General features: G+C 51.8%; 1 long non-coding RNA gene across 1 annotated transcript; it reads left to right on the top strand.

Moving 5' to 3' along the window:
• The first annotated feature begins 573 nt into the window (after positions 1-573).
• On the top strand, positions 574-4918 carry LOC114012653 (uncharacterized). Its single transcript, XR_003555263.2, has 3 exons — positions 574-824; positions 3439-3536; positions 3683-4918. It is a non-coding gene; the product is annotated as an uncharacterized LOC114012653 (long non-coding RNA).
• Positions 4919-8248: the final 3330 nt, after the last annotated feature.

An 8248-nucleotide genomic window follows, 5' to 3' on the forward strand; every position in this document is an offset into this window, starting at 1 on the left:
TTTTTTCTTTCTTCTGGTGTGTCGTGTCCCCCCCCCCGCCCCTTAAGTGCCTAGAGAAGTTTCCACATTTTGGCTGTGTTCATTGTTCAGGCTCTCCCCACCCAGGCTTGTCGCTCCAGCTTGGCTAGAAAGGAAAGGGAGGGAGGCGGCAGAGCCGTGCTGGAAAAGCTGCACTGTGAATTACTGCCGAAATGAAATGTAGCTGTAAGAAAAAAGCAGAGAACAAGGAAATTCTGCTTAATCACCTATTGTCTGCAGTTGTTTTGCATTCTTCACCTGTCACTCCTTGCTGGAGTTGGACGTTCTCCTGATGATGAGAGCCTGACAGACGGATGGTAATGAATGTGTAACTGAAGACCTGGGCATCTGCATTATTTATTCACCTAAAGCAGGAGCTGCTCTATATTTAGTGTATGATGTCAGTGTCTTGTTTGCATCCTTAGAAATTGGCAGGGAGCTACATCTCACATGATATATGAAATCACTGATAAATGCTTCTTTTCACTGAAAGAAAAACAGCTTAATAAATGCGGCCTTTTTCTGCTTTCATCTCTTCCCTCCCCACCACACTCCCTTTTCCTTCTGGGATTTGTCTCTCAGTGGCAGAGCTCAGCAGCATCTGTGAAGTGGAAATGAGCAGGCAGTACCGCAGATCAGACTGGGGCTGTGGGTACGCTGCCCTCCCAAGCCCCCCTCTGGTCCCCCCACCAAAGTCCTGGGGCTCTGCCAAAGACCTAGCGGAAGGGAAAAAAGGGAGCGAGGGAGGAGGGAGAGCCTCTTCCTCCTCTGTGCAACACAGGCTTTGCGGGATGCTGGTATTCCTGGTATGTAATGAGTTTCAGTCGGGTTCGAGCAGGCGGGGAGCAGGGGGGGACAGGCAGGGCTCTCACGCGCTTTCCTTGGCGCAGAAATGGCACTGTGACGGATACGAGCAGTTATCTGCCTTGAACATCTCCTTAGTGCAAGTGTCCAGCAACAAAACCTTACATTCATGCTTTCGTAGGGGAAACGCAGCCAGGGCGTTTTTCCGACATTGCTGTGAAACCAAAGGCCATGCAAAAATAGCAAGTTTGATGTATAAAAAATTAGATTGGGGTGCCAGATCTTCAGCTGCTGTTGCCTGGCAGGGCTCCGCCGAATTTCCATGTAACCAGTTCATGCCAGCTGAGGGTCCTTCATTCAAATGTGGGGTGAGTCAGGGGGTAAAGAAGCTCCGTGCAGCTCCTGGCTCGCAGAGCCATACCCACCCTGACAGCTTAGGGCTGGTTCTCTAAAGCTGGCAGGTGCCATGATTTTGCAGCTTGTCTCGGTTCTCCATGGCAGCCATGGCAAGACCTGTAGGGAGCTGCAAATATATCATCGACAGATCCCAAGGCTACAGTTTGGGGCCTGAGTGGGTTGCCGCTTTGGCCATCACTCAGGTAAAGAACACAACCTGCTGTGGGGCCAGTGTCCTCAGCAGTGCCAAGTGAGATGTGAGAAATAAATTTGAAGTAGGTGATTGACCCACAGAAACAATCAGACCGTTCGCTTCAGTAAGGATTTCTTGCAGTGGGCAAAAGCAGTTAGCTTGAAGCCGAAGATTTACCCTCCCTACCATTTCCCTACCAGGGTTTAAGGTAACGGCTGCCAAAGCGGAGCCCATAAGGAGCAGGAAGGGGAAGACGTAGCTTTGCTGCAGAGCTGCTATGCTGCAGATGAATGACTTTGCCTGTTTATTAAACAAGCCCATTCAAGCTTCCGCTCCACAGCCATTTGCTTGATGGGTTTGAACAATAATGAACTAGGATTAAAAAAACGCTGCCCCTGAGAAATTCAGGCCGCTCCAGCAAGTGGGATCAAATAAAGTTGGTAGTATCATGTGGCCTGCTAATGTTCAGAAATGACATCCATGTATCCTGAGCTTATTCAAACCAGCGTTTTGCTTTGGTTTTGGTGAATAGGGCGACCTGCAGGTTAAGCATCAGAGAGACATTTGGGAGGAATTAAACAGGGAAAGGTGGGGATGGAGCACGAAAGGAAATTCTTTCAAAAGCTTTAGCATAAAACATGCTTCTATAAAAGAATATGTGAGACAAGGTTTTAGATGAGACAGTTGTCCTCCCAGGAAAAACATCATGAAGTTGTTACACAGAAACTCATTAAAGAAAAAAGTCAGCCGATGCCACAAGATGATATCTCAGTAGTCCCAGATGTTCGCTGTTCTGGGAAAGAGGAGGAAAGATTACTTGCAGAAATTCACCCTGTGTCAGCGGGGTACTCAAGGAAACTTGGAGTATGTTTGTAAAGAAAAGAAAGATGCTGCTTCTCAGAGTAATATAGGCAGCAGCCATAAATAGCTGGCTGCCATTGCAAAACGCTGAATGGATCTTGATGGCCCGAACTAGGCAGGAACCAGTACAATGGCTGCTGTGGGACTGGGAATTAGGAAACTTGGGATCATTCCTGATCATGTAATGCATTTTCTGTTTGATACTGGGAGATCCCAACAGCCACCTGCCTCTGTTCCTCAGTAATACCGGAAAATCACTTCTTCCTTTCCCCCAAGGTCGTGATCCTTTGCATGTTAAACATTGAGGGCTGGGGTGGTCTCTCGCTGTGCCTCCACCGGCTTGCTTGGGGGCAGATGCTCTGCTCTCCATGTGGGCTTCAGCCATAGCCATGTGGCGACTAAGGATGACCGCTTATGCTTGGGCCACAGCTTGTAGAATTGCCTCTCACTCCTATTCTGGCAAGCTGCAAGGAGACGATCTTGCTGGTGTCTGGACACTGTTTTTTTGGGGGCAGTTTTATTGCTGAGAGACCACGGCACAGATGTGGGAAGGGAGGGGGACCCCCACTGACAGGACCAAAGGATGACGCTCCTGAGCCCTCCCAGCAAGATGCTGGAGGTATATGGGACATGGCCAGGTGAGGACCTGTGCCTGCTGTCACCCCCAGCACTAGCAGCCATCCCGGGGAGTTGCAGCCAGCACAGTCCCAGCTGCCGCCAGGGCAGGTGGCAGGGGATGCAGAGCCAGCCATGGTAACCTCCAGGTCAGCTGGTAAAGCAACTTTTTAATGCACGCCCCCCAAAATTGCCACTGCAATCAGCCCTCAGCCGCTAGGAGTGGTAAGGTGGTGTGTGCGGCTGAGACACAGAGCCGGGGGGCAGAAGCAATGGCTGTAGTCTCTCGCAGCTTGCTCCTGGTCTTCTTAAAGGTTGTGCGTGCAAGGGAAAAGGCAAGAACTGCCTGGCACGCAGGCAGGAGTGCAGTGCTTTAACTGGCACCTGGAGCAGTGGGAGCTGTCGTGGCGGGGTCTGGACCTGATCTAGCCCAGCCTGCAGTGGCGCATTTCCCACCACCGGCTGCAAGCCAGCATCACAGCTATGTGACATACAGATGTGGCACTCAAAACACCTAAGCCAGTCTTACTTCACACCTTTCATTATTTCAGGACGTGTTGCCATAGAGGTTCTCATTTCAGCGTAGCAGTCCCCTGTTCCACTGCGGCTCAAGTCCTGACCGTGACTTCAACATCATTTAACAGCCAAGGTGAGAGAAGGCTGAACTGACAGCGGGCTGGGCTAGCAGGGACATCGGCAGGTGGCCCTACTAAGTCCACTGGGAGGGGGGGGGGGGGGGGGGGGGGGGGGGCGACTGAATCAGGAAAGCTGTGATTTCTTTTTTTCCTCCTCCAGCAAAACCTGGCAGATAACCTGCAAAGCTTTGCTCAGGAGCAGAGGTGATAGAGAGGGTGTCCAGTGGATGCAGCCTTCGTATCTTCACAGCGGTTCCCTGGAGCATGAAACTGCTCTCTCCAGGCTGAAGCTGGCAGGAGGGGCACCTTACACTTGCCGGTTTTGATCAGAGGATCTAAGGGCCATCCAGCATAGAATCTAACTCTAAACCCACAAACAATCAGTTAATTTTGGTGCTCTCAAATTGCCGTACTAAAGCAAGAGAGATAGGTGCAAAGATAGGATGTCAGTGGCGGAGCTGGGAGGTTAAGCCAGATATGCCGAGTCTCTCTCTGGGGCATAACCAAAGCACAGCCCTTCCTCTTTGGCCCGCAGCAGTTGCATCTTAAGGCCTGTTAATCTGGATCAGTGACAGAGCTATTCTCTTCTAGCGGGTCAAAAGCACTTTTCACACATTTTCACCTGTTTTCTTAACACAGCAACAACCTGAGTACCAACTACTCAAGCGAAAGGCAAGTTGCTCTGGTTACTTTTCATCTAATATCCTGCTACAGCTGAAGGTGCTACTGAGAAAAATATCTACATATCCTCAAAGTCCCTAAACCCAAAGCATTTAACAAGAAATAATCCATTAGTGACCCACCATTCCCTTGCATCCAGAACAATTTCCAGCCGGAATCCTCTCAACAATGGAGTGATTCAAAACTCACAGATGTTTCATGAAGATTTTTTCAGAACTTCTAGTCAGATGGATTTCACAAGTGGGCTCTGTTTGCCATCAGACAAATATGATATATACTACATTCACCTTTACCCATAAACCACTCGAATGAGGCTTCATCAAAGGAAGTATGCTTTTCATCATGCTTTTTACTGGCAACAGAGCTGTGCCCAGAAGCACTTTGTGCTAAGTCTTTTTCTTGTAAATACTTACAGGCTTATTGCTCATCCTCCCTCATTCAGGACATGGCGGGGACTCAGGAAGAGGAATGACATTTCCACACAGTTGTTGGTGTGGCCAGTGAGGAGCCTTTCTCAGACTGGACTGGGGAAGAGGAACAGCTTACTTCCCCCATACTTTTGGAGCTCAGCCTTACTTGCAAATGTGATGTCCTTCAGTGTAATCAGTTATTCTCTTGTTCTGAGCTCTCCTAAGTGCCTGACTGACCTTCACTGTCCCTTTAGCTCTTTGTCCCTCCTGGCAACAGATAAGATAAAACCAGTCAATGTGTTGGAGAGCTCTAGCAGATCTTTCCTGTGTCCATTAGCTCGCAGTTGTTCCCTGACATTGTGTTGCCTACTTGTCCAACTTTAGCTCTGATTGATGGAAGCTGGAAGAAGTTGTTTGAACAGATACGGTGGCCCCATGACATGGGAAAAGGCAGGGTCAGCTTAGGCTCACTGGTGTAAGAAATGAAGTGATGAAGTGGTCATCCCTTGCATCTTTACTGCACATGTAAGGAACCAGTTTGTGACCCTTCCCCTGTCTCTTGGCTGCTGGGGAACAGAAGAAGGTATAGTGGGACCTGTCAGGTTTGTCTTCCCTTTCCCCTTACCCTTCCTCTCAGCCTCATCTCATCTGCCCTCCCTGTGCTTTCCTGCCCTTGGTCTTCTTACGCCTCTCCCCTAACTCTTTCCTAATAAAGACCTTAAACCCCACCTCTTTTCACACTGACCATGGCACTATGGTGGTGTTTGCAAACTCATTTTATGTCCCCTCTGCTTCGTTGTTCAATCCTTTTTATTACCTTGTCTCTCTCAGATCGCTGTTCAGGTCAAGGACTGCCCCGTGGTTCAGACCTGTACGATGCCTTGCCAAGTGCAGATCCACTTCCACCTGGCCCCTGCAGACAGCCACAGCAGAACAGAGGAACCCCACACCCGTCCCGATCCGCCGTACAGCTCAGGAGCAGCAAGCTCAGTATTAAATCTGCCTTTCTGTCAAGTGGGCTGGGCTGGTCCCATGGGCCAGCCCCGCTGGACTCGTGGAACCTTGTGTCTCTAGAGTGACATGAAGCATAGCAAAGAAAAGGTCACACCAATAGTCAACGCGTCAACAATATAGGTTAAAAAGACTTGCCTTTCAGAAAAGAGAGGATATAAATCCAGGAAATAAGGCCTTCACCAAACTCTTGAACAGCAGTGCCTGGTCTTTTATGAGTCTGACCTATGGGAACCAGAGCCGGGGAAACATCTCCACTCTGCGTACTGAAGTGTCCTAATGGCAATGGACTTTGCTCCCTGGCGGGGAGGTGAAGCAAGCTGTTTGTGGCATGCCTTGTGACTGCTTGGCAGGAGCCTCTCCTGCCTGCTGCCAACTGGGAATGCGGTTAGGTGCTAATTTTCAAGACCATCCAGTGGGTTCCCCTTCACAACACAACAAACAAACCAAACTCCAAAGAGCAGTACGGTTGCTGGACTCCCAGAAGCAGCTGTAGGAAAGCATCTACTTGTTGGTTCACCTACAGACTGAAGTGAACGGCCTGTGCAGTGCGGCAAGGAAAGGGCAGGTCTGGTGGGGTGTGTTAGGGCGCCTGGATCCTTGCAGTCAACAAGCCTTGCCCAAGCATCCCCTCAGCCTGCCGGGAGGAGGCCAAGAGGGAGGCAGCTGACTGGAGGTGTCTGGCAGGGTGGGGTGGGCAGTGGGCCAGGAGTCCCGGGCAGCAGGAAGGAGTGCCTTTATGCCGCTGATTAGCTGATCCTCTCTGCTGCTTCCTGACTATTTCAGAAGATCCTTAAAGCCTGAAGTGGAAACAGTGATGCAGCGTTGGGCAGCCACTGTGTAATTTTCTCCTGCCTCTCTCGCACGCCGCCCACAGCTGGTGGGGTGAGGCTTCCCCAAACCAGCAGCTCCACCGATACCAAATCTGCTGGCTGACGGGGTGGGCACACCAAGGGAGTGGACTGCTGGCTCCATCACTGCTCCCCTGGGTTTCTAGCTTGGGAAAGCTGTTGACTCCGTGCCTGCGCTGTGGGTGGAGGAGGCTTCTTGTCTCCTGCTCCAGCTGCCAGGTCACACACCGCTCCCGCAGCGCTCCAGGACCACCCATGGTGTTATTGTGGCCGAGGGGAAAGGTGCTAGCTACAAGACTGGCACACTGGAGGATGTTTAGACCCTCCTTGGGGCTTCTCAACGCAGCACAGGCAAAACTGAATCTTGTCAGACGAAAGCTGAGCAGCCAGGGCCACTCCAGCTGTGGGACAGGGGGATGGATGGAATTGGAAGGGGGAGATGTGAGGCAGGACCCAAACGACTTAGAGCTTCACCCTGCAACAGGCTAACCATGTCCTCCTCAGCCCGATCTCTGAGTGGTGGCAGCAGCAAGCCCAGCTCTCCAGGACTGCAGTGCAGGCAGAATAGGTGGTGGGGACATGGCTGTTCCAGTGCCCTGAGTCATCTGCTGCCTAAGCCTGTGGCTAGGGGCCAGCCCGGCAACACTTACATCAGGCAAAAGCCTGGCCCAAGCAGGACCAGCTGCTCCATCGCTCCTACTGTGCAGCTGGCTCCCGTGCCGGGAGTGCAGGATCGTACCGTCTGTTTGGCCTGGGGGCCACGTGGGCAGTGCGCTGCTCGCTGACACTTTGCAGAGCCTTTAAGACTGGTGCTGCTGAGTTTGTGGGGTGAGATTGCACAACGGATGCAATGAATGGGGCCGAGTGGGGAGGACACGAGCAGCGGGCTTGCAGCATCAAGGCCATTGTGTTTCACTGGTCTGCTGGCTTTTCTCTTCTTGCAGCCGGCATTTGGAAAGCACTGGGATTCAGTCACATTGGGAGCCAAGTGAGCCTTCCTGCTCCTGGGCTGTGGCAGGTTGACACCCGCTGTGACCTCCTCACCCCATGCCCTTGGCATGGCTCCTGGCATCAGATATCCCAGCTTTGCATAGCTGCGACTCCCACTGACGTGGGTCAGAGTTGTGCTTGAGGGACTAGAGCAATGGCACCGCTCCGGGCTGTTGCACGATGAGGGTGACTCATTGCTCCCCTCCTCCGTGTACACAACAAGCAAGGCCTGGGCTTGTCCTTGCTCCCATCCCCTTGCCTTGGTTTCCACCAAGCCAGAGCAAACAGACCTGCGAGGGATGGCCATCCCTGGGAGGCCCCGGTCAGCGTGTGCTTCCCCGCCTTCCTTTCCATCTGGGTAGCAGTTGATACCAAACCAAAGTCAAAACCTCTTTCCCCAGTCATTTAACTCCATTCCTCTGCGTCAACTGCAGAAACAGCTGTGGGATAAACCAGCATTTTCACCCACATCTCATTTCGGGGCGGGTTGCCCCCCTCGCACGTGGGTGGCTCGCTGGGCTGAGCCGCACCAGGTCTCTGCTGCAGCGGGTGTGCAGGGGCTGCAGATGTCACCAGCGCATCTGTCTCCCTCCTCTTAACAGCCTGTCGTGGCAGAATTCGCTCACCGTCGTCATGACTTGGCTATTTCCCTCAAGGGTCTGGTCAGCATCAGATATGCACATACGCAACATCCATTTAAATCCATAATAAATGTGCGCACACATTTTGTGTGGTGACTGGCCCCCTGACTCACACAAAAATGTGTTTCAAATGCGCTTGGAG

This window comes from Falco peregrinus, chromosome 7 (genome assembly GCF_023634155.1).
Source record: "Falco peregrinus isolate bFalPer1 chromosome 7, bFalPer1.pri, whole genome shotgun sequence".
NCBI lineage: Eukaryota > Metazoa > Chordata > Aves > Falconiformes > Falconidae > Falco > Falco peregrinus.